The 25,424-nt window shown below is 38.1% G+C and overlaps 1 protein-coding gene across 8 annotated transcripts in view; it reads right to left on the bottom strand.

Annotated features, from left to right (window-relative positions):
• Positions 1 to 25,424, bottom strand: part of LACC1 (laccase domain containing 1) — a 262,237-nt gene that overhangs the window by 68,417 nt on the left and 168,396 nt on the right. For 2 of the 8 annotated variants that reach the window (XR_012092073.1, XR_012092074.1), the window contains one exon: positions 18,826 to 21,053. The exons of 2 other annotated variants lie outside the window; for them this stretch is intronic. The gene's annotated coding sequence lies outside the window, so the exon portion shown is untranslated. Of the gene's footprint in view, positions 1 to 18,821; positions 21,054 to 25,424 lie in introns of those variants that run through there. 4 more of the 8 variants (XR_012092077.1, XR_012092078.1, XR_012092082.1 and 1 more) reach the window with 4 other exon arrangements.

Below are 25,424 nucleotides of genomic sequence, written 5' to 3'. Positions count from 1 at the left end.
TAGTTATCAAATGAATGAGTGAGTGAAGATTAAATTCTGGTCTTGTCGGAAATGGGATGGAGAATGGAGAGGGTCTTGACCTCTCTTACAATCCCAAGATCATGGCATTATTGAGAGTTCGGGCCATTAAGGCTTTGCTGCATAGTGTCTAGCACAGTGTCCGTTCAGAGGATTCATTTCCTCCTGAAAGCCCTTATCTGGTCTGTACCTCAGACTCATTTTCTCCCTACTAGCTAGCATAATTTTAATCTTATCTCTTGCATAAAAGAGACAAACATTGGAAAGCATTTATCCTTTGTCTACTCCATTTTACATGACAAAGGCTCACTACTGGACTTCTCTTGGAGCTGAAAGGGTTTAGGGAGTGAGAAGTCTCATTGCATACCCCTCCCCCTGCCCAAACAATATATATGAAAACTTCCTTTGTAAATTGGATCTTGGCTGAATTCAAGGTGTAAATTACAACTACAAAGACACTACGGTTTTGTGATTTGTTTAGACTCTATTAACAATATCTAGTAAAACTGTCCTTTTTCTTTAGAGGAATCAAAGTGAAAGAGGTGAAGAAAAGAAGGAAAAGGTAGAAAACGTAAGGAAAGAAAACTTCTGCCTCTTTGTGTTAGGATTTCAGTTTCTTATATTTGAATCCAGTGCCTCCAGTACAGTTGTCAATCAGTGTCTTAAAACATCCATCAAGCACTGCCGACTGACTCTTAACTCAGATTTTAGATACACAAAGGCCAAAGAAGCTCAATTTTCCATCTGGGTAGCACACTAAATGACACTGGCTCCTTCTTAGACTAGACTGCAAACGTACGCACTTTTACTTACCACAAAAATAAAATCTGTTAACTTCGGCTTTACTGATTTGTAATATTTGATAATTCTACCGGGGCTAAAATTTGCCTAGTAATTGTTTATATAGAAATAATTTACTGGCCGGGCGCGGTGGCTCAAGCCTGTAATCCCAGCGCTTTGGGAGGCCGAGACGGGCGGATCACGAGGTCAGGAGATCAAGACCATCCTGGCTAACCCGGTGAAACCCCGTCTCTAGTAAAAAATACAAAAAAAATAGCCGGGCGAGGTGGCGAGCGTCTGTAGTCCCAGCTACTCGGGAGGCTGAGAGGCTGAGGCAGGAGAATGGCGTAAACCCGGGAGGCGGAGCTTGCAGTGAGCTGAGATCCGGCCACTGCAGTCCAGCCTGGGCGACAGAGCGAGACTCCGTCTCAAAAAAAAAAAAAAAAAAAAAAAAAGAAATAATTTACTAATTTAAAATGTGAGTAGGAATGCAAATAAATAGTTAAAATATTTGTGGAAACATGTCATTTTAAAAAATCTTGTACTCCTTTGAAATTATTGATTTAAATCTCCACCTGGGGCAAGGGCAAGGAGACAATGTATTTCCCTTTGTAGTCTCACATCTAGGGTGCTCCCGGTACAGAATGGATGTTCAATAGGTTATAGTTGAATGAATGAAATAATTCACACATTAAAAATATTTATTTAAGAAGGAAGGTCCCCAAAGAGCATTTTACTTGAAAACAGTGTGTTGACCTAGTCTTATACTGCCTGAATCTGAAAGTAATAAAAATGCTTGTCTTTAAAAATAACCCCTGAATCCAACACTATTTGGCAACATTCAAATGTTAGAGGATATAAACTAAGATGTTCATAACCTCTAACCCAGTAATTACACTTCTGACATTCAACCCTGAGAATGCAGTAATAAAAACTTAATGTAATTTAAAATAGCAAACTATTTTATGTAACCTCAAATGACCAGCAGTAGATGACAGTTAAGTAGCCAATGGCAGCTATTGACAAAATGTGATGCAGATCTTAAAGGCTGTATTTATAAAGTATTTTATAACATAAAAAGTTCTACCATACTAAGTTTTAAAAACATGATTTTAATTTACATTTATAATGTAAATGCAAACAGGCCAAAACTATGTGCAGAAAAATTACTTGAAAGAAATATAACTTGATGTTATCTATGGTTGTGTGTGGGTGTGACAATTAAGGATTTTTTTCTTTTTAATATTTTTTACCCTAAATTCTTTTTAATGTAGTTTATATTCCAAACTGGCATCATCTCATGCCTAGGCCATTGCAACAGCACCCTAACCAGTCTCCCCACTTTGACTATTGTATGGTTTTTTTCAATCTAAATATTAGCTGGAGTGATCTTCTTAAATAAGTTGGACCCTTCTTAATAGATTTTCTATTACAAACAGAAATCCAAAAATCCTTAACTGGTTGAAAATAATTTGCTTGACATGACCTACCATCTATGTCCTATATTTATCAGGTACACATTTAAAGACATTTCCCATTTCTCTTGAAATTTATCATTGTCTTCTTGAAAAATGTTAAATCTATTTATGCTTTTCAGTTCACTAAATTTCACCAAAATTGTTGACTATAAATTATATTTCACACTCACCACTTACTCAACTTTCAACAACTTTTACTAATAGAACCTGTGTGTATTTCACATCCTACCCACAGAAATATAGTGTAACCAAAAAAAAAAAAAAAATCATCTGAAAATGCTGCTAGTAATATCTACTGAGGTAGGGGAATATGAATGAATAATTGACAAGATAAATTCATGTTAAGCAGTTTTTTCCTTTTTTATTTTTATAAGAGGAGTATGCTTTAGTGTCAAAAACCCTATTTGTTTGAGAGAGATGAAAACTATTGCTCTAGGGGAAAATTATATTAACATTTATTGAGTTCTGATCTGTGGTGGTAACTAGTTCATATTTGTTATCTCACCTAAGTCTAGAAGTGTTAGTAGATACCTGACACGGGGAAAACAAACAAAGATTTCCAAAGAGCAGTCTAAAATAAAGCTGAATCTTTTGCTTAGTTCTAGTTCAGTGGGTTTCCCTGGATAAAAATTAAGAGGGATGGATTAGGCCGGGTGCGGTCGCTCACACCTATAATCTCAGCACTTTGGGAGGCCAACTGAGGCAGGCAGATCACCTGAGACCAGGAGTTCGAGACCAGCCTGGCCAACGTGGTGAAACTCCATCACCAAAAATACAAAACTTAACTGGGCGTGGTGGCGGGCGCCTGTAATCTCAGCTATTGAGGTGGCTGAGGCAGGAGAATTGCTTGAACCCGGGAGGCGGAGGTTGTAGTGAGCCAAGATCCTGCAACTCCACTCCAGCCTGGTGTGGAGCGAGACTCCCTCTCAAAAAAAAAAGTGGGCGGGCTAGATTACTGCTGTTTAATAGCAAATAATACAAGCCAGATAGATAATTTTTTTGTTGTTTTTTTTTTGTTTTTTTTTGAGACAGAGTCTTGCTCTGTCAGCCAGACAGGAGTGCAGTGGCGCAGTCTTGGCCCATTGCAACCTCTGCCTCCTGGGTTCAAGCTATTCTCCTGCCTAAGCCTCCTGAGTAGCTGAGTACAGGCGCCCACCACCATGCCTGGCTAATTTTTGTATTTTTAGTAGAGATGGGGTTTCACCATGTTGGTCAGGCTGGTCTCGAACTCCTGACCTTATGATCCACCTGCCTCAGCCTCCCAAAGTGCTGGGATTATAGGCATGAGCCACTGCGCCCAGGCGATAATTCTTAATTTCTAATAACTACATTAAAAAAGTAAAAATGAAACATAAAATTAATTTTAATGCATTTTACTTAAATCAGTACATTTAAAATATTACCATTTTAATATGTAATCAATATAAAAATTATTAATGGGATAGTTTACTTTTTTTTGTACAAAGTCTTCAAAATCCATTGTACTTAGAGCACATCTCAGTTCAAACTAGCCACATTTCAAGTGCTCAGTAGCCACATATAGCTAGTGGTCACTGCATTGAGCAGTACAGGACTTGATAATAAGGCGAGAGTAGAAAGTACCCAAATGTGAGAGAGTCAAATTCAGTTCTTTTGACTCATTGGGCAAATCGTAAATGCTTCTCTGGGATTAGCTGCCTTCAGTTTTTACAACACCAAACCTGAGAAGTCTGGTTACAAACAGTCTGAGTTGGGTTGTCCAAGATTCTAGCCAGCCAAGAGTCAATCAGTGGATGAGCTTAGTCGCACATGGGTGAAACTTGGCAAGATTTATCTTTGCCATCCAAACAGGTCTGCAGTTCACACCAGATGAGAACATACATGTTTTTTCTGATTTAATCAGCCATCCTGATCTTTAGTTAGGATGACCATAGAATTTTTTGTCCAAACTGGCACACTTCTGAGAGACAAAAAAGGCACCATTAATAATGGTGCTGGGACAACAGGCATAATATGAGACTGTTCTGCTGGCAAATCAGGACATATGGTCACCCTACCTTTAGTCAATGTTTCCATCTGCCAAAAGAACCTGGGTTACTGCCAGTAGTCACATGTATCTCCAGGATTCATGTAACTCAATGAGGAGATGCCAGTTCCCACAGCGGCCTATGCACAAAGCCCTAAATTTCTCCTGTAGGAGTCATCCCAAGAGCCTGCATCATACAGGATCCTTTACTCCCATGTCTAATAACATTGCTTTGATGCAATTTGCAAGCTTCCTGTTTTGCAATTTTCCACTCTGGGTCTTGTTTAAGTTGGGGGTTTAATGAGAAATGGCTGTTGTTAGCTAAATGACACTTCTTCTTGGCAGGGTCTCCCAAGGAAACTAGAGGACCAGTAAACAAACTGTGCATGAGGGTGGACAGAGTAGCCCCCCCTTTTTTTTGTCCTCTCTTTTCTTTCTTTCATTTTCTCTTGTATATGAAAAGAAGTACAGCAGTCAGCTGTGACAGCTGAGAGAAATGTTTCATGGGAAGTAACAGATGGCTCAAAGCCACCTTCATTTCTGAGGAGAGGGAGAGTGCCTGTGGGCCTGGAAAATTGAAGGTTTGGAAACTAATTTTGTTTGACTCTTTAATCCTTTTCAAACATAGGCCCAAAAATGGAAGATTAAAGGATTTTACTTTTGCTGCTCAGTAAATTCAGCTCAGAAAAATAAAAGATGTCGAAGTAGAATGGCTGTGGATAAAACAAGAAAAGCCCAAACAGGAAGAACTTACCTTTATTAGCCCAAGGACAGTAAATTCCTCTGCTTAGGATTTTGTTGTTATTATAGTTGTTTATGTGAAGACTGGAGTGTTTTACAAGATTGGAAGACAGTAGGTCACCAGGCAACTAAAGTTACAGTTTACATAGAAGCTACAGTCAGAATACTCAGAGCAAAAAGGCATAAAGTGATATTTAGAGGTAGGTTTGTATGAGCATTACAGCAAAGTAATGAAAAGCACAAAGGACTCAGATCCATTCATTCATTCACTAGATGTTTTATTGACACCTACTATGTATCTGGCAATGTTCAGTTCTAGGTTCTGGGATCAGCTGTGAACGAGGTAGAGAAGGACTCTGTCCTCTACAACAGCAGGAAGCTGACAGTAAAGAAGTAAATAAATAGTGAAATAATTTCAGATGTGTATAAGCATGTGAAGAAAGTGTAAGAGTATTGGGAGAGAGTATAACTAGAATGAAATGATGGTACTTTAAATAATGTGGTCAAGAAAGGCATCTCTGAGGTGACATTTAACCTGAAACTGCAATGCTGAGAAGGACCCTTCCAGTGTCAGGAGTACTATATGAAATAGCATATTGGACTACTATGTGCCAGGCACCGTCCTAGGTAGTGGGGATATTGGGTGAACAAGTTAGTCAAAATTTTTGCCCTCATAGAGTGTGCTGTTCCTGATTCTTCTTCTTCTTTTTTCTTTTCTTTTCTTTTTTTTTTTTTTTTTTTGAGACCAGGTATCCCTATGTTATTCAGGCTGAAATGCGGTGGCACAATCACAGCTCGCCGAGCCTCAAACTCCTGGACTCAACATTCTGAGTAACACTATAGGCAGTCAACACCATGCCTAGCTGATTTTTTTTTTTTTTTTTTTTTTTTTTTAGAGATAGTGTCTCACTATGCTGTCGGTACAAAGGCTTTAGGCAAGAATATGTGTAGCTAGTTTGAGTAACAGCAAGGAGGCCAATGTGGCTAAAGTTTAACCCTAAAAAGAAGACCAGTGTATACTTAATAGTTAATATTAGAAGACAGTGGGTACCTCGAAAGTAGAGAGCATCTTTATATTCCAGAACTGTCATCTTCTTGTCCGGAGAAGCTCTTTATCCAACAGTGGAAGGCCTGTGTTTTGCTCTGGGAGATAACACTCACTTTAGATAGAGTTCTCTTTTAATATTTTCCTCATCTACCTCAAATTTCACAATTCTTTTAACGTATTATATACACCAGAAGTTTACATGTGTCCACAGGTAGTTTGCTTCAATATTTCTAACTTGATTTATTCATTTTTAAGAAAAGATTAAAGATTCTCTGGCCAATGCTATAACACTTTATTCATGATTTCAACCAATTATTAGTATAATCTTCCATTTTTTAGGGGAACTTCCACATACCTTTCTGTTATTGATTTCTACTTTAATTCTATAGTGGGCAGAGAAAATACTTTGTATGATTTCAGCAGCTTTACAAAATTGAGATTTGTTTTATCACATTCAATGTGGTCTTAACGATTATCCTGTGTGCATTTGAAAATAATGTATATTCTGCTATCTTGGGTGGAAGATCTCCAACTATCCATTGTCTACTGGCTTGCATAGCTTCTGAAAATTAGTCTTCTGTAACTTTCATATTCATATTTGCTATTCTGTATATATGTATGTGTATATATATATCTTTCTTTCCCCCCCGCTGCTATTTTTTTCTATCAATTAGTGATAGAAATGTGTTGAAATGTGTATTTCTCTTTCGAGTTATACCAGCTTTATCTTTATGTATTTTGAAGCTCTATTATAGAGGCATAGACATACATAATTATGTCCTGTCAAGCAATTTGTTAATCATTATGGCAATATTCTTGGAATATATTTTGTCTGATGTTAATATAATTGGACTTTGCTTTTTTGTTCAATCTAAAAATTTCTACCTTTCAATTGGAGTGTTTAAACAACTTAAATTTAATATAATTTTGATGTAATTGGGTTGCAATCTACCATCTTGATAGCTAAAAGTTCTATTTGTAAAACTTTTTTTCTTTTATCCTTCTCTTGACATCTTTTGGAGTGAATACTTCTTATGATTCCATGTCATTTTCACTATGGTCTTATTAACTATACCTCTTTTTAATTGTTTTAGCAGTTTTTCTAGAAGTTGTAATACTCATTTCTGAATTAGCACTTTCTACCTTTAAATAATCAAATACTATCTGACATACAGTAAACAAACCTTACGACAGTGTACTTCCCCATTCTGTCTTTTGTGTTATTGCTGTGACAGATTTTTCTTCTACATGTTATAAATGCCACAATACATTAATACTATTTTTGTTTTAAAAAGTTAATTATCTTTTAAGCAGACTACACATGAAAAAAGCTTTTCTGTTTTGTTTTTTTTTTTCTGAGACTAAGTTTCACTCTTGTTGCCCAACCTGGAGTGCAATAGCATGATCTCGGCTCACTGCAACCTCTACCTCCTGTGTTTAAGCAATTCTGCCTCAGCCTCCCAAGTAGCTGGGATTACAGGTGTGTGCCACCATGCCCGGCTAATTTTGTATTTTTAGTAGAGATGGGGTTTCGCCATGTTGGTCAGGCTGGTCTCAAGCTCCTGATCTCAGGTGATTCACCTGCCTCGGCCTCCCAAAGTGCTAGGATTACAGGCATGAGCCCCCCGCACCCAGCGAAAAAAGTTTTATATTTACCCACATATCAACCATTGCTGATACTCTTCATTCTTTAGTGTAGACCCAAATTTTCAGGTACTCTTTCTTTCTGATTTTATTTCTTGCATTGCAGTTCTGGCAATGCAATGGCAATGGCAGTGAATTCTGTCAACATTTTTCTTGTTAAAAAGTCCTTATTTTTTTACTTAGTTTTTCAAATATATTTTTTCTGGATATGGAATTCTAGTTAGATTTTTTCCTTTCTTTTGGTGCTTCACTCCATTGTCTACTGGCTTGCATAGCTTCTGAAAAGAAGTCTTTCATAACTCTTATATTTGATACTCTGTATATTTATCTTTTCCCTCTTGCTGTTAGTAAGATTTTCTTTTTATCATTGATGTTCTGAAATTTAATTATGATATGCCTTTGTGTGGTGTTCTTAAAACGTTTATTCTGCTTCTTCTATTATCATACCATTTTTATTAACCATCATTCCTTTTCTTCTCATTTCTTATATTTTTTTGAGTAATCAAATATTTTTTATTATTTTCTTTTATAAGCATATTAATTATAATTTTAGCGATTAATTTAGAGATTATAATATACACACTAGACTTATTATGGCCCATAATAAATTGATATTTTTAACACCTCCCAGACAATGCAAGGACTTTGGATATTTTAATTCAATTTTTTACTTGCTGCCTTTTGTGCTATTTTTGCCATATGTTTTAAACCCTATAACATATACATATAATATGTTTATTTATAGTAATATAAATATATTTATATTGTTACCTTATTGTTTATGCAGTCAATATATTTACTCACATGTTTACCCTTTCTGGTGCTCTTTCCACCTTCGTGCATTTCTGTGATTCCATTTAAAATAATTCTTCAACTTCCTGAACAATTATTTTAAATATTTGTTATTGTATATTTGTGCTTTTTTTTGTTAATACGCAAACATTTTTCCCCCTTGATTTTTGAAGAATATTTTCACTCAATATAGAATTTTATGTTGGCAGTTATTTTATTTCAGTAGTTTACAGATCCTATCCCATTGTCTTTTGTCTGCCATTATTAATGTTGAGCATCAGTCAATTTATCATTGTTACTTTTAAAGTAATAAGTCTTTTTCTTTTAGCTGCTTTTAAATTGCTTTGCTTGGCTGGGTGCTGTGGCTCACGGCTGTAATCCCAGAACTTTGGGAGGTTGAGGTAGGTGGATCTCCTGACATCAGGAGTTTGAGACCAGCTTGGGCAACGTGGTGAAATCCCATCTCTACTAAAAATACAAAGATTAGCTGGGCATGGTGGCAGGCGCCTGTAATCCCAGCTACTTGGGAGGCTGAGGCAGGAGAATCACCTGAACCCGGGAGGTGGAGGTTGCAGTGAGCTGAGATCACACCATTGCACTCCAGCCCGGGTGACAAGAGCAAAACTCTGTCTCAAAAAATAATAAATAAATAAATAAATAAATAAATAAATAAATTGCTTTGCTTTTAGCTTTCAGCAGTTTGAATACCTTGTGCCTGGAGTAGTTTTCTTTGTATTTATTCTTTGTTGAGTTTCTTAGAGCTTTTGAATGTGTGGGCTGATATGTTTCACTGGACTTTGGAAATTCTCAGTCATTATCTCTTCAAATATTTCTCCTGTCCCATTTTCTTGCTCATTTACTTCCATAAGGCCAATCACAAATGTTAGCTCTTTCTGATTATATTTTATATACCCTTATACTCTTGTCATCAATTGTCTCAAAAATACTGATAACAGTAAAGTTGAAGTCTCTTTCTGATAACTCCAATATCTGAGATACCTGTGGATCCATTTCTACTATTTGCTCTTTATCTCTTGATATTCAATTGTTCAGTCCTATGTCCAGGCATGCTCAGTCACCTTCAATTGAATAATTCCTATTACCTATGAAAAATTGTAGTGGCTCTGGTGATATATCTTCTTGTACAAAAGATTTATTTTTCTTCTCGGAAATAATAAGAGTAGAAGTATGTAACCCTGGTTCAAAGGGGAATTAGGAGAAATCGAGGCTGAGTTTCTGGTTTTGTGAAGACTTGTCTACTTCCAATCTGCCTTTACTTTCAGTGTGCAGTTCTTTATGGGTCTCAACTCAGTAGCAGAATGTTTACCACTGCCTCTCATCTTTGGTTGGGCTTTGAACTCCAATTTTTGTCTCCTAGCACCATGATACGAACAAAAATTTGCTAGGCTTTTTAATTTTTTTGTGCATCTTTCTGTTTGCCTTCTAACCCTGCACAGTTTAGCAATGACACAATGTCTCAAGAGGAGGAGCAACAGATAACATTAATTTGTTTCATTGCATTTCCTTTCTTTCCAGGATATTTATCTCGTACGTAACTCCTTTCTGCCTTGATTGTTGTCTAATGCCTTCAAACTGCTGCATTTTACTATTTGTCCAGGTTTCACTGATGTTAATAAAGGAAGAGCTGATTTCATATAAGCTACTCTCTGATTCTTAAAAATGTGGATGAACTGTGCTTTTAAATTTCTTTTAATTCTAAATATAATTTTGATTAAAATTTTATTTAAAGATCGAAAGATCTTATATTTCTTCCATGTCAAATAACAATCTGAAGTTAGGATGCCTATTATTTGACAACTGCATTTTTAATAGACGACTACAATGTGGTCACTCTAGAAACCAAACGGTAGGAGGGAAGAAACAAACCAAGAGATCATATTACCAGCAAGTTGTTAGTTGAAACCAAAGGGAAAGGTACTGGAAAAAAAAAAAAAAAGCTCTTCAATGTCGGTGTGGGTGTCTGTAGGAGAAAGAGAACCATTCACAGTTCATTTATTTTTAGAAAATATCTTTTTCATTCTAAAAATATGACTGTTTATCAAGTAGCACTATGATCAGCATAATTTTGTAAAATGAGATGTTGACTGAGAATCAGGTGATAATAATCATTCTGTGTCTGCTGAGGTTTTGAAAATAAAGTGGCAGAACTGAGTAGCCCCTCTTCCTTAACTATTGAAAAATCAGCGGTGCATCCGTCATGGTGAGAGTCAGTACCACATGGTAGCGTTCACAGAAAAGTGATATTCTGTGCCCAATTTATACTAAGGGTAGTTATGTACAGTGAGTGAATGACGGAAGAAATGAACAAACACAACCTCTGGGGTTTTAATTGGGTTGTCAACCTACAGAAAACTATTAACTTGTGTTCCCACAACAAAAATGTTAAACCACGAGGGAGTGGTGCTGCAGTTCACAAAGCAGGTGATACCAGAAAGTGCACGGAAGAAATCCAAAGAGAGAGTCAAGAAATGAGAAGGAATCTTGGCATCCTTGTGTCTGGAGTTCTAATTGCCAGATTTTGTCACTTCTTAGCTATGTGTTCTTAGTCATACGGCCTAAGTCTTTCCTTCTTCATTTGTGAAATGAGAATAATAGTAATACCTACATTGTGAAGCTGTTGCACAGATGAGCAATCTCCTAGCAAAATGATAGGCATGAAGAAACTCTTAATAAGTAATTGGTATTCCTGTCACTTCCTTCTCAAAACCTCCAGAATAATAATATATATTTGGTTATTTATTGATGTGTAATAATTTACACGGAGGACAATTTGCCTCATTTTTTTCAGAAGGAAACTTTCAATTTTTATATTAGAAGAGTCATGTGAAACCAGAAAAGAGTGAGATAATGATTTCATTAAAATAACTCATAATAATTATACCAAGAGCTATTAGAAATTTCTCATGAGGAAATGAAACAATTAAAAACTATGAGGTTGAGAAAGAAGGAAATCAAACTGTGGGTAGTCTTTGTAATTATAATTTGTATTCCATTTATCATTTGAATACAATGAGACCTCACTGTAGGCTTGGTCCTTTGTCATCAGTGCTTAGAAGCTCAAAAATTAATTGTGGCACAATGACCTTGACACTGATCAGCATGCTATTTCTTGTACCACAACTTTAAAGGTTATTCAGAAATAAGAGCCTTTACTTTATTGAGCCTACCTCACCCTCTTCTTCATGTCCTCAACTTAGCTCCTTACTGGTTTAGAATCCAGAGCCCACAATTAAAATCATTCAGTCTCCTTCTTAACTTCCTTGCCCCTTCCTCTTCTATTATGAAGGCTGGCAAAACATTGACTTTCTCACTATCCCTCCATTTCCCTTTATAAAGAAACTTGAGATTTCTAGGCTTGTTTTCCCTACTCTGTCTCCATTAATTTCTCTTAAATCTTCTCCAGTTGGGACACTGTGTCCACCACTCCTCTAAAATTGTTCATATCAAAGGTACCAAACCCAGCAGTCAACTCTACATCCTTATCTCATTGAGTAGTATTTGATTCCCCACTCTGACAAGTCTTTAATTGACGACGGGGACACAAAATTACCCAGATTGTCTCAGATTTCACAGGCTGCTTCTACTTAGTCTCCTCTGAGGATCCTCTTTTTTTCTGATTTCTGAATATGGGAGTGCACTGGGGCAAGTCCTCAAACTCCTCTTCATCCAGATTCATTCCCTTGATGATCTCGTTCAGACAATGACTTTAAATGATATCTACATATTTCATCAAGTCTAATATGAAATGAAGGAAGAGATCAAGTTGAGCAATTAACTTTGAAGTATTTTAAATTGTTCTTAATTAATAGACTTGATTTCTTAGAGCAGGTTTAGATTTGCAGAAAAATTGAATAGAAAGCTCAAGAATTCCCATATACTCCCTCTCCTTCCCCTAGCGTCCCCTGTTATTAACATGTTGCAGTAGTCTGATATATTTGTTTTAAGTTATGAACTAATATTATTAAATAACATTATTATTAAATAAAGTTCATAGTCTGTATTAGGGTTCACACATTGAGTTTACATCCTGGGGATTTTGACAAATGCACAATGCCGTGTATCCACCATTATAGTTTTATACATGATAGTTTCACTGCCCTAAGTAGTCCCTGTGCGTTCCCTGTTCATCCCTCTCTCCTCACCCCTCACCCCTGGCAACACTGGGGTGTTTTAATTGTATGTGACCAAATGACTTGACTCTTCCCAGGAGAGACAAGGAAAAGCCCATCCTTGAGTTTTTTGCTACTCCTGACACACTGCCTTTGTGTTAAATGTTCTTGCTTTTCAAAGTTATTAAGGAACAGCAGCACACTTCTTGGGTAAAAAAAAAAAAAGGAAAAATGCCACTTTACCTAATAATGTTCCATCTTGTACTTCTTTCAGAAAGATTGCTTGGTTTCTAATTATCACTCTGCTGTAGCCTCTGCTACTGACGTCTGGAGGCTGTGATTAGCATGGGAGTTCATTGGGAAATAGTTTCTCACATAGATTCATTTCCTTTCTAGGATTCTTCCCACTCTCACTTTTTTTCTCTCTCTTCTCTTCTCCATTTTCTAATAAGTTTGAGTTATTGAGATGTTTTCATCTGTTTTTATGCAATGCCACTTTAATTAAAAATGCCAAAAGCAAAATGATTTTTTGAGCCAGTCCTGAAGGAAGGCTGTGCTTGAGAGTTTCCAAATGGCAGATGCTCCAATATTGGTATTGGGAGTGGGGGAGTAGGAAGTATGGAGAGCTACAAAAGGCCTTGTGTCTTTCTGGAGGATGGAACAGAGGGACTGCTAAGTGGATGGCTTGTCTTTACTGGTAAGGAGAGGGTTTCTATCCTAGTTATCTCAGGACTACCTGCAAAGGTGATGGAAACTTGGCAGGTGGAAATAAAGCATTGTGGCCTTCAGCTTGACTCCTAGGGGGTTCTCCCTCCTTTACTCATAGGACCACAAGTATTGGATTGTTTCATAAGCCTTCCATACTAGGGTCTCTCCTTGAAAAAACCTGCCAGTTGCAAAATCATAGCTATTACCAAATGCAGAGAAATCTTCTCAGTGCTAAGGAGGAAGATCACGTATGCAAGGGAGGAAATTATATTCATTGGGTAAACTGCGTTCTAAGAATGGTTCATTCTCCCAAATGGCTTCCCATTTCCCAGATGCACATATCGATCCCAAGTGCTCAACCAGTGTCAGTGTTGCCATTTGTTTCTTTCTCCCTCCTTTTCTGTGATGTCTCCTTTGTGGCTCCAGGGAGAGCCAGTCATGCCTTCTTCAATCTCCCCATGGTTCTTGAGACATACCTTTAGTATAACACTCTTCATTCTCCACTAAGTGACAAGTTCTTTCTGAGAGGCAAGAAGTTTATCTAGAGCAGGGGTCCCCAACCCCCAGGCCTGCAGACTGGTACTAGCCCGTGGCCTGTTAGGAACCAGGCTGCACAGCAGGAGGTGAGCAGTGGGCAAGCGAGCATCACTGCCAGAGTTCTGCCTCCTGTCAGATCAGCAGTGGCCTTAGATTCTCATAGGAGCACAAACCCTATTGTGAACTGTGCATGTGAGAGGTCTAGGTTGCCTGCTCCTCATGAGAATCTAATGATTGATGATCTTAGGTGGAACAGTTTCATCCCCAAACCACCTCTCCCTCCCCACCCCAATCCATGGAAAAATTGTCTTCCATGAAACAGGTCCCTATTGTCAAAAAGGTTGGGGACTGCTGATGTAGACGTCCATGATCCATAGTCAGGTTCGCAAGGAATTGTCAATTGAAAGAATGAACTGTAGACACAGCATAGCAGGAGTCCTGCTATACTGAAAGAATCTTTTAGACACAGTATAGCAGGAGTCCTGGCTAGAGTGCAAGCTGTGTTGACCCTCTGGCCACTCCAGCATGTCTGGAGGATGAATGGAACTAGCCTGCTAACGGGAATTCCGTGAGGACTGAGAACATTCTGGGAAAGAATTAGTTCTATAAGACTTGTTCCTGGAAAAACCTAATCTCTCCTGCCTCCAGGCCTCTACACATGCTCTGCACATGTTCTGCCTGAAACTCTGCTTCCACCTCTTTACTGAGCTAATTTCGTTCATATTTCAGAGCTAAGTGTCTTAGGAAACTTCCTTAGGAAACTTCTGCTAGCCACTCAGACTGTCAGCCTCCATTTTCTTCCTCCCTTGCCTACCCCCTAGCTCCAATTTCTACACTGGTACCTATATCATGCTTAGTTACTTGTCCAATGTTTGTCCTACCTGCTTGTTTGTAAACTTCCTAAGGTCAAAGATCATCTTTGTTATGCTTACTGCTCTACCCCTAGAATTAGGCTCAGTTCCTAAACATAGTAGAGACTCAAAAGTATAAGTGAACGAATGAGTGTATACAAATGCCTACTCAGGGTTTCACTGCAGTGTCTTATAAGCATAACAAACCTAGTATGTTGCAGACTTTTGATTTCCTCGCCGCTTTTATCTTCTTGATCTCAGTAAATGCATCATCATCCATCAGGTTGCTCAAGCCAGAAACTTGGTAGTCATCTTGATTCTTCTTCTCCCTTACCACACCTCTATATTGAATCTATCAGCAAATCCTTCCTATTTCAAAATGCATCTCTCGTTTACTTATGTTCATCTCCACTGCTGCTGTCCTACTTTAAGCCATCATCATTTCTCACCTGAATTATTACAAATAACTTTCCCATTTCCCTTCCTGCTCTCTTCCAATCTACTCTCCACACAGCAGTCAAGATGAACTTTACATTTTTTTACAAAGTGAAAACAAAACTGTTCATTCCCTTTCTATTTAATGGCTTCTCAGGTTCAACCTACAGAAGTCAAACATAGCCTGCTCCACCTTACTGCTCAACCCAGCCTCCTCCCATTCTGCCTCTCTCACTTGGCTCTAGCTACACCCACTGCAGCTTTATTTTAGGTCTTTGAATGGCCCATGTGTTTTTCTTCCTTGTACTCCCCTTGCCTGTGAAACTCTTTCCCCAGCTCTTTAAATGGTTGTTTCCTTCTCACCCTTTGGGTCTCAATTTAAATGTTATTTCCTGAAGAAGGCCCACTCCTGACCACTCCATCAGCTCTTATTCCTGATCACAGCACCTTGACTATTACTTTCTTAGCACTTCACTTAAGTAGTTACACATTTATTAATTTGTTCACCTGTTACTGTTGGTCTGCACACTGGAATGTAAGCTCCAATATGCTTCCTTTGCACATAGCCTCTACATCATCAACCTATGAGTGCTCAGCACATAATAGATGTTTAATAAACATGTGTTGACTGAACAAATAGAAGAATGATTGAACCAAACTCAAGGACAATGGGTTGGAGATGAAATGGAAGGGCGGCCCTAGGAGTGGTATAGGGTCTGTCACAACTGGCTGTCGTGGCTCAGACATCAGTTCCTTCTGCCTCAGTCACCATCAGCTTTGGCATGGACGTCGACAGTTAACAGGTTGTCTAGTGGGCAGTAGAGGCCAAGCTGTCACCTCTGGCAGAGATGAGATGGACGCAGCCCCACAGTAGGCTGGACTGTCTGGGATCCAGTCACAGTTGAGGAGGTTTATTGCCTGAGCCCTTGAGTGGTGCCATATGGGAGGAATTTAGGCCTTGCTAAGACCCACGTGGTAAGAATTTGAAGGGACTATGGATTCTACAGAGGAAGTGAGGGCAGAGCCAAGAAAATGCTATTTTATGACAGTTGTTGTGGCCAGGGACATGTAGGTCTTGATTACCTGTCTTGTCTCTCCATTGATAATGTATTTGGAGTGTGGTTTTTATCTTCAAGATGTTTAGAGTGAGCAGTAATGGGATTCACTGGCATCAATAGCAGTGGAAGATGAGGACTCAAGGAGTTAAACAAAACCTCAATCCCACTGGTGGTAGTGGTTGCAATTTTATGAAGTCACTTTGGAAGTACATTAAAAATCAAATACAAAAGATCTTTGAGCCATGTTCCAGCTGTTATGAAAACCCTTCAGGTATTTATGTCAATGAGTACATTAACAGTCTTAATATGTCACAGGTGGCTGCATTTTATTTTTTAAAGCATTCTTAAAAGGCGATCCAATTTAAGTATACATTTGGGCTAAATTCTCATCCTTTGTGACTCCATAGGGACATGAATTCATTAGTGAAAAGGCATAGAATTCTTTAAAAGGAAGAATTGTCTACTAGTTAGTGAGTTGGCCTAAAATATTGGGAGCTCTATATCCTGTTTCCACTCTGTTCATGGTCAAATTATTTCCTTCAGTGGGAGCTGGTTTGTCTCAGGGCTGATTTTTTTGTTGTCCTCCTCAACATGAGTCCTGGGTGAGGAAAATGAGATTACAAAGAACCAACATGTATTAGTCTTGCCCAATAACCAGCCTTTTTAGGCTTCCTTGACTTCCATAGCTGAGGCTACTTAAGCCCACTTTCAGACTCAGTCATTTCCCAGGTTTAAGCAGCAGTCAAGTGTTCCAGCACACCCCCTAAATCTCTGCACACAGTCAGAGGTACCTCTGGTCAATTCTGACCTTGAGCTCAGCATTGCACACAGTCCCTTCTGTCACCCAAGATCTAGTCTCCACCTCACATGCCAGTTTTGAGAATCGGGCTTCTCTGTTGTTGCTAGTACCTGAGTTTCCATGATGGAAATCTGATGCTGCCACTGTCTCTCTTTTTAAAAAAATTCATTAAATTTTTTTTGTGTTAAATATACATAATCTAAAATTTACCATTTTGACCATTTTTAAGTGTGTAGTAGAGTGGCACTAAGTACATTTACACTGCTATGCAATCATCACTCCATCCCTAGAAGCTATTCATCATCCCATACTTGAGCTCTGAACCCATTAAGCTACTCCTCATTTTCCCCACTCCATAATACCCCTAGTCCCTGATAACCCCTGTTTTGCTCTCTGGCCATTGGCATTGTCTCTCTCTCTCGCTTTTTTTTTTTTTTTTTTTTTTTTGATGCCCAGGCTAGAAGGCAGTGGCATGATCTTGGCTCACTGCAACCTCCGCCTCCCAGGTTCAAACAATTCTCCTGCCTTAGCTCCTGAGTAGCTGGGATTACAGACATGCGCCACCATGTCCAGCTAATTTTTGTATTTTTAGTAGAGAAGGGGTTTCACTGCATTGGCCAGGCTGGTCTCGAACTCCAGACTTCAGGTAATCTGCCCGCCTCGGCCTCCCAAAGTGCTGGCATTACAGGCGTGAGCCACTGCGCCGGGCCTTGGCATTGTCTCTTGTACTGAGTCTTGCCTCATTCTTGCCTGCCCACTTCTTTGTTCTTTGGCCACAAGGACTAATCCGGGATCAGTCTTATTTTTTTAAGCCCAGCATAGATGGTGAAACTCTGCTACGTGCTTATTTTCTGTCTTCCTAGACTCCTGATGTGAAGGTTAAAGTGACTCCATCTTGGAAGCGAATCTGCCATAATGACTTCTGATTAACCCCCTTTCCAGGATTGAATCTGAGATTTCCAATTTATCTCTGCTTCCTGTGTAAGAGCACATAGTTACCATAAATCCTGTCCTTAGATCAAATCAACCTTCATAAACTCATACTACCCATAAATCCTACCCTTAGATCAAATTCCTTCCTATTCCCTCTGAAGTATGTGTACCCTTTTCCTAGGGTATATAATCCCTGGGTCTGGGAGTAATGGTGAGGAAATTTACCTGACTTGCGTCTACCGAAGACCATACTTCTGTCTGTAAATTCCCCAATAAAATCTCTCTATAATGCAAGCAGGACTTGTGTGCCTCCTTCTTTGGTTATTAAGTTCCTTCTGCATTTTGGGGGTTGCTTTACATATACAGCCCTTTCATGAAACACCTGACTATTACTCTATCCTTCAGTCTTCATTACTTTTCTCTGGTTGTCTTTCATAATTTTCCTACTACATTGCTCTGAGATCTTTGCTTCCAACACATTCTCTCCACCTCCCACGCCCTGCCCCCATATCTATTTCCCTACCCTTGGATACAGCATTCTATCTGCTAGACTATACTTCTCAGGGCCTGTAGCCAACATTTCTCCCTACTCCCTAATTTCAGGCCTTGGCTCTCCCAGCGTGCTCTATTCCATTGCTCTTCCCCAGGCTATCTGGCTGCCCCTTGAGGCATGAGAACATTACCCTTCAGTGCACAGTCACATGGAGACAAAGCCACTGGCTCTGCAATCTTTAGAAGTGCAAAGGTCTCACTCTCTCTAAGAGGATATAGATTCGAATTCAGAATTATTAGCAGAGGGCAGTGAGAATTCGCAAAGTGCTGCACAAGGAAAATTGCACTCTGGTAACAAAAGTTGAGATGAGTTTTAATAGGCTAGAGTGACTCAATATAAAATGTCATTTTATATGTAGGTTTAAAAAACTAATTTCAAAGTGATCCACAACATTTCCCCAGGCCCTTCACCCCAACATGTAAAATACGAATCTCTTTGACAACATCCCCAATAAAAGTGGCCCTGACTTTCTTTGGAAAACTCACTGACAGAGATCTAAGTACATTTCAAAGTGTCCCATTGTTTCTAAGTTGGTTGGATTGTTAAAACCTAAGGTCCTATTCGGAAGAGATTTCTTCTTCTAATGTGCAGTATTATTCTTTGCATCTATTCAAGTCTGAGCTCTGCCCAAGAATTGGTTTCTATACATTTTAATAGGAGGTATTTTTAGAGGTCAGTGAAATATTACTGTGAAATTGAAAAGAATGACCCAATTCCTCATTTCCTTTTATTAGAAGTGATACATATTAAATCTTATCCCCCACAGAAGAGAGATGAGGTAGAATTAGATGTTCTTAATAACTGAATTATCAAGTACTCCAGTTTCCCAGTGAACTTTTGAAAATAGTGCAGATTTTCGATTCAAAATAGCATTGGGTATTGTCTGATAGTCTAATACTCTTTGTCATGTGGTCAAGACCAAGGCAAACAGGAACAGGGACTAGGGTCTCAGCATCAGGCAGATGAGAGAGGTGATTAAAGCTGAAATGCAGTGTAGAAGGAGAACCAAATAAGGTGAAGAGTGACTTCACCAGCTGTGCAGGAATCAAAAACAAAAATGATCAGATTAATACAAGAAACAGAGATGGTGAAAGCATTTGAGGGACAAATTGAAAGAAGAAAATAAATGATAAAACTGAGGCTCAGTGTTGCTCAGAAGAATTTTCTGGTTTGTTAGTGTCAATACCCATTGGGAAGGCCAAAGCCCACCTTGTTGCCTTCACTCATCAGAAGGTGACATTTTTGTTTTGGGTGTCTGATGTCCACTAACATAAGCCAAACAACAGGACAAAAAGATGTCTCGAGTCATTTTTAGTTGTATAAAGGACATTCAGTTTTTATTTGAAAGACCTAGGTTCAAGTTCCAGTTCCGCAACTTACCAGATGTGAATTCAGAGCAAATCACTGACCCTCTCTGAACCTGTTTGTTTTCTAAATAATAATAACAAAGCCCAGTTCTTAGTCCATAGGCATCCAATGAGCTCAGTAGTCTTTGAGCATCAGGGAGCATTCTACAGTAATTAAAGGTAGATTTTTCTAAAAGAAATAAATCTTGCAGGCTCTGAAAAGAAAAACTTGGCTCTTTGTTTCTCAGGAGATGTCAGCTGCATAAAGAGAGCAAAGTTGGGAGAGTTTGTATTTTCCTGTACAGTTCTGTTCAAATGTTCCATGGCATGTTTTTTCAGCTGCTAATAATGGAAATTCCTGCTGCCAAATATGTATTAATGATAACACCATTTAAACCCTTCCTGGCTGCCACTTTAGCACTAAGCCAGCACATTTGGGTTCCACGAAGCCAGATGGTCACCTTTTTCTGGAATTTAGCTTTATGATGCCACTTCAATTGATTCTAGACTTTGTTATATGGTTCTCCCCTAATCTGTCTTACATTATTACAGGAAAGAGAAGTATTTTTTAAAAAAAAACTTGATTTTTTAGAATGGTCTTAGACTTACAGAAAACTTGCAAAGACAGTTCTTATGCCCCATGCTCTGTCTCCTTTGTTATTAGCATCTTACGTTAAGGCACATTTGCTGCAATTAATTCACCAATGTTGACACATTATTATTAATTTCAGTTCCTACTTTATTCAGATTTCCTTAGATTTCACCTAACATCCTTTTTCTATTCCAGCATCTCATCTGGGATGCCACATGGTATTTACTAGTTGTGTCTTCTTAGGCTGAGACAGTTTCTCATGTTTTTCATTTCCGATGACCTTGACAATTTTGAGGCATTTTTTTGAATGTCCTTTCATTGGGAATTGTCTGTTGCTTTCCTCATGATTAATCTGGAGTTACAGGTTTGGGAGAGGAAGAACACAGAGGTAAAATACCATTTTCCTCATGTCAGGGATACATTCGATGAACATGACTTACCACTGTTGTTGACTTTGATCACCTGGCTGAGGTGGTGTCCAGCAGGTTTCTCCAATGGAAAGATATTCTTTTATTCCCTGTTTTCTGAAGGAAGTGACTGTGGGCAGACCACACCGTCTCACCTCTTTGAAGGTGGTGTATCCACATGAATTAGTCGAAATTGTTCTGTATGGGAGATTTGTCCCTTTTACTCCATTTATTTCTTTATTTATATCATTATGGACTCATGGACATTTATATATTGAATTATAATCCCATACTACTTTATTTAATTTTTTCCTCAAAATTTTCCAGCTTTGGCCATTGGGACCCTTCCTTCAGTTAGCTCCTGTATTCCTTTGTAATACCTTCCTCACTGTCGGGTTTTGTTTGCTTTATGTTTGCTTTTGTATTTTGGACACTTCCTTACTTTCTTGCACTATAAGATACTCCAGGCTCATCCTGAATAGGTCTTTATGGTGTTGAGGTACATATCTTCTATACTTAATTTGTCGAGAGTTTTTATCATGAAGGAATGTTGAATTCTGTCAAATGTTTTTTCTGTTTCCATTAAAATGATTTTACGGTTTTTGTCTTTCTTTCTGTTAATGTGATGTATTGCATTTATTGATTTCTCATATATTAAACTATTCTTGCATTTCTGGAATGAATCCCACGTAATCATACTTAATTATATTTTAATTTAAAAATGTTAATGATCTCTTAAATTTATTATTACTTGCTTTATGGCCTAGCATAAAATCTATATTAGAATTTTTTCCATGTGTACTTGAAAAGAATATACGTTCTGCTGTTGGTGGTAGAGCACCTCATATATGTCAATTAGATCAAGTTGATTGATACTGTTGTTTAAATCTTTCTAGTTGCCTTATCAGTTAATGAGAGAGGAATATGTAAATCTCCAACTATAATTCCAAACTATAATGCCAACTATAACTCCAACTGTTTCTACTACCAATTCTGTCAGTTTTTGTTTCATGCACTTTGGGGCTTTGTATAAATTATGTATTATAAACTACACATTTATAATTGTTTCATTTTCTTGATGTATTGATCTCTTTGTTGTTATTAAATGTCTCTCTTTGTCTCTAGAAATATTTTTTGTCTGAAAATCTATTTTGTCTGATATTAATGCAATAATTTCAGCTTTCTTCTGGTTACCATTTGCATTAGTGTATCTCTCTAAAGTGTGTCCATTGGAACACAAATCTGCTGTAATTTATTTTTTTGTTTCTTCATTGTTGGTTATTTATGTTAAGCATTGTTTTGTAGATAGTTTCCCTTCAGATGTTTAATTATTTTCTTAGAATAAAATTCATTTAATTATCATCCCTCAAACCAGAAATGTTTCAAAAATTTTTCCATAGTTATATGGGCATAGTGATTATCCTTAGGAAATTATAAATTGATGAAAGTTATAATTATTTTGAAAGGAATTGTACTATATGTTTTATATTTATTACATAGTTTAACATAATCCTTAAAACAATATGGTAATATAGATATTTTTATTATTTTTATAATTGTTTTTTGAGATGGAATCTCACTCTGTCACCCAGGCTGGAGTGCAGTGGCACAATCTTGGCTCACTGTAATCTCCACCTCCTGGGTTCAAGCGATTCTCCTGCCTCAGCCTCATGAGTAGCTGGGATCACAGGCGTGTGCCACCATGCCCAGCTAATTTTTGTATTTTCAGTAAAGACAGGGTTTTGCTATGTTGGCCAGGCTGGTCTGGAACCCCTGACCTCAGGTGATCCTCCCGCCTTGACCTCCCAAAGTGCTGGGATTACAGGCATGAGCCTGTAATTTACGTTTATTTTTACAGATAAATACCTAAGGATCATAGAGATTAGGCAACTGGTTTAAGTATACAGAACAAACACTAAATGAAAGAGCCAAGGTTTGAATTCAATTTCTGTTAGACTCCATGAGATAATACGAAGTTTTTCTTTAACTCTCTCTCTTTTCTTACTTCATTGCTCTCCCCACACAAGCATTTTTTTTTTTTCTCTTGACCTATCCCTGCCCCTTTCTTTTTCTTTTTTCTTTTTGAGACAGAGTCTTACTCTGTCACCCAAGCTGGAGTGCAATGGTGCGATCTCGGCTCACTGCAATCTCCGCCTCCCAGGTTCAAGTGATTCTCATGCCTCAGCCTCTCGAGTAGCTGGGATCCCCACCCCTTTCCTTTCAGATACTTAGTGGTTCATAGTGTGAAAGGAAAGTAAACACTTTCACTAGGCCAAAAAGAAAAAAATTAAGCTGAAAGCTGAGTCATGCAAGAAACTGCCTTTCCTTTTGTTCCTAAGCAGACAGCTACAGATAAAAGGCTAAACATCTCCACAGGTAGCTACTCTATGTTCACTTTATCTCAACTGACTGAATGTAAAATAAATATATAATTGACTATTCTCCTACCTGCTCTTTATCTCTTGCAATATGTGGATTCAGCAATGTGAACATCTATTCCCTTCCTCTTTCCCCTCCTGCCCACTGTCCTCCTTTAAATATTGAAACCCTCAAAATCATCTCTAGAAAAAGGCACAGATCATAGACTGTTTCTGTGGTTCTGTGTTCTTTTTTCCTGGTCCTGTCCTGGCAAAGTAAACTTCTGCATTGATTTAGACCTGTCTCAGATGCGTTTTGGTTGACAGTAGCAGGTTATTGGTCCCTCTCTGTCAGAGCCCAGAAACTGTGATGAACTCATTCACGGTTGTTGATGCCCTCTATAAAGGTATGGCCACGAGTGGGAGTCCCATTCCATAAGAATGTTATCTTATTGTTTCAGTGGAAGGTCAGGAAGAGAAATACGAGATGAGGACTTGGGAAAGGGCAGTTATTTTTGCTGTTGCTGTTAAAGTGGTATATATATATATTTTGTGTGTGTGTGTGTGTGTGTGTGTGTGAGATGGTGGTGGTGGCCTATGTATTCTCAATGAGATTTCCTAAAAATATCCAATCCTGTCTCTCCAGGCTGATAAGTAATATCTGCTTATATAGCATTTATCACATACCATTTCACAACAGTTTCTTGGAAGAAAACCAAAACTGATCATAAAACATAGAAATAATTGGCAAGTAGATTGATGATAGTAAAATCCTTTTGTACATAACTGAAGAATAATATGGGCAAGACAAAGAGGACTTTTGTCTGAATGGGGATTAGTCTATCCATCCATCAATCTATCCACACAGATATACATAAATACACACATCTGTATATTACTCATTCTATATACGCATTTGTGTAGATATAGATATGGCTTCTCTATGTCAAACTAGCAATTACTTTTTCAGCACAAAATACCTCACTCAGCAATGATCCTCATTAATGAAATCAGATTTTGTTGCATCACCAAAGAGTTCAAAAGCTATTCTCCCTTTTGTATTCTGTGCCAATGGCAAGAAACACACAAGAAGAAGACTGAACTTAAACTTAGCAAATTTGAAGTGCAGGGAGAATTTTATAAATGGCATAAATGATTTTCGATACAAATAGTGTTATTTCATGTTAATACTTTCCCAGAGTCACCATCCTTTTTTGAGTCTTCAAAGTGATTTAATTTTGATCTTTTAGAAATGTTCTTTTCTCCTGAGAAAAAAATTTGTCATGGAAACAGTGGCAAATGTAAAAGTGTGGGCATTTACAGTTTCCCAAACTGTTAGAATTCTCAAGTCCTGTCCCTGTTTTTTATGATGGTGGGGGCACAAGGGCAGGGGTATGGACTAAGGGAGTGTTTGCACCAAGAATAATATCTAGAAGAGAGTTCTGTACATTTCAGTGTGAATTTCACTGGGTATGTGCCTTATGGGGAGAGACTAAGATGTAGAAACAGAGAGAAGAGACCACTGGTGAGAAGATGAGGCCCTTCCTAAGATTCTTAATATAAATTTATAAACATACAGGTGTATGTGTGTACATTTATGCTTTGTGCACGTAGGTATTTATGTGTTGTGTGTACACATGTCTGTGCATGTATATGCATATATACACATATATACACACATTACATACACATATGCATATGCATACTTTTTCCCACTGAAATTGTTGAAACTCTTGAAAATTGGACTTGAGTTATCAAAAATAATGCTTATTCTTTTCCATTCAGTACCAAGGAAATCATATTTACCATGGGTCCAGAAAAGTCTTTTCTCTCTTTCCCCTCCCCATTACCCACCAGTACCCACTCCTTTTGCACATGCTATTTGGTCACTGGCCATCCCTAATGGCTCATCTAGACACAGGTATGTGACCAGGACAGGTTAGGGGTTGAGATAAGGTGGATGTTTGCTGTAAGGCAGTGCCTTCCACTCCTTCCTAACCTGGGTTGTGCTTCTGGGCATGTGAAATGTATTGGTCCTTACTCCAATTTCCCAAATACAACTGGAAAATGTGAATATAAATGCCTCTGTCCTTTAGCGAGATGTCTAGAGGGCTATCTGAGGGCCTCAGAAGTAAAACTGACCTCCCCAGGGAAACTAGGCTCTCAGTTCCTTTCTTAATTCTCTGTATGATAATAAAATATGAAGTGGAAG

The sequence above is a fragment of the Chlorocebus sabaeus genome, chromosome 3, assembly GCF_047675955.1.
Source record: "Chlorocebus sabaeus isolate Y175 chromosome 3, mChlSab1.0.hap1, whole genome shotgun sequence".
NCBI lineage: Eukaryota > Metazoa > Chordata > Mammalia > Primates > Cercopithecidae > Chlorocebus > Chlorocebus sabaeus.
This window is presented reverse-complemented; position numbering and strand designations above follow the sequence as displayed.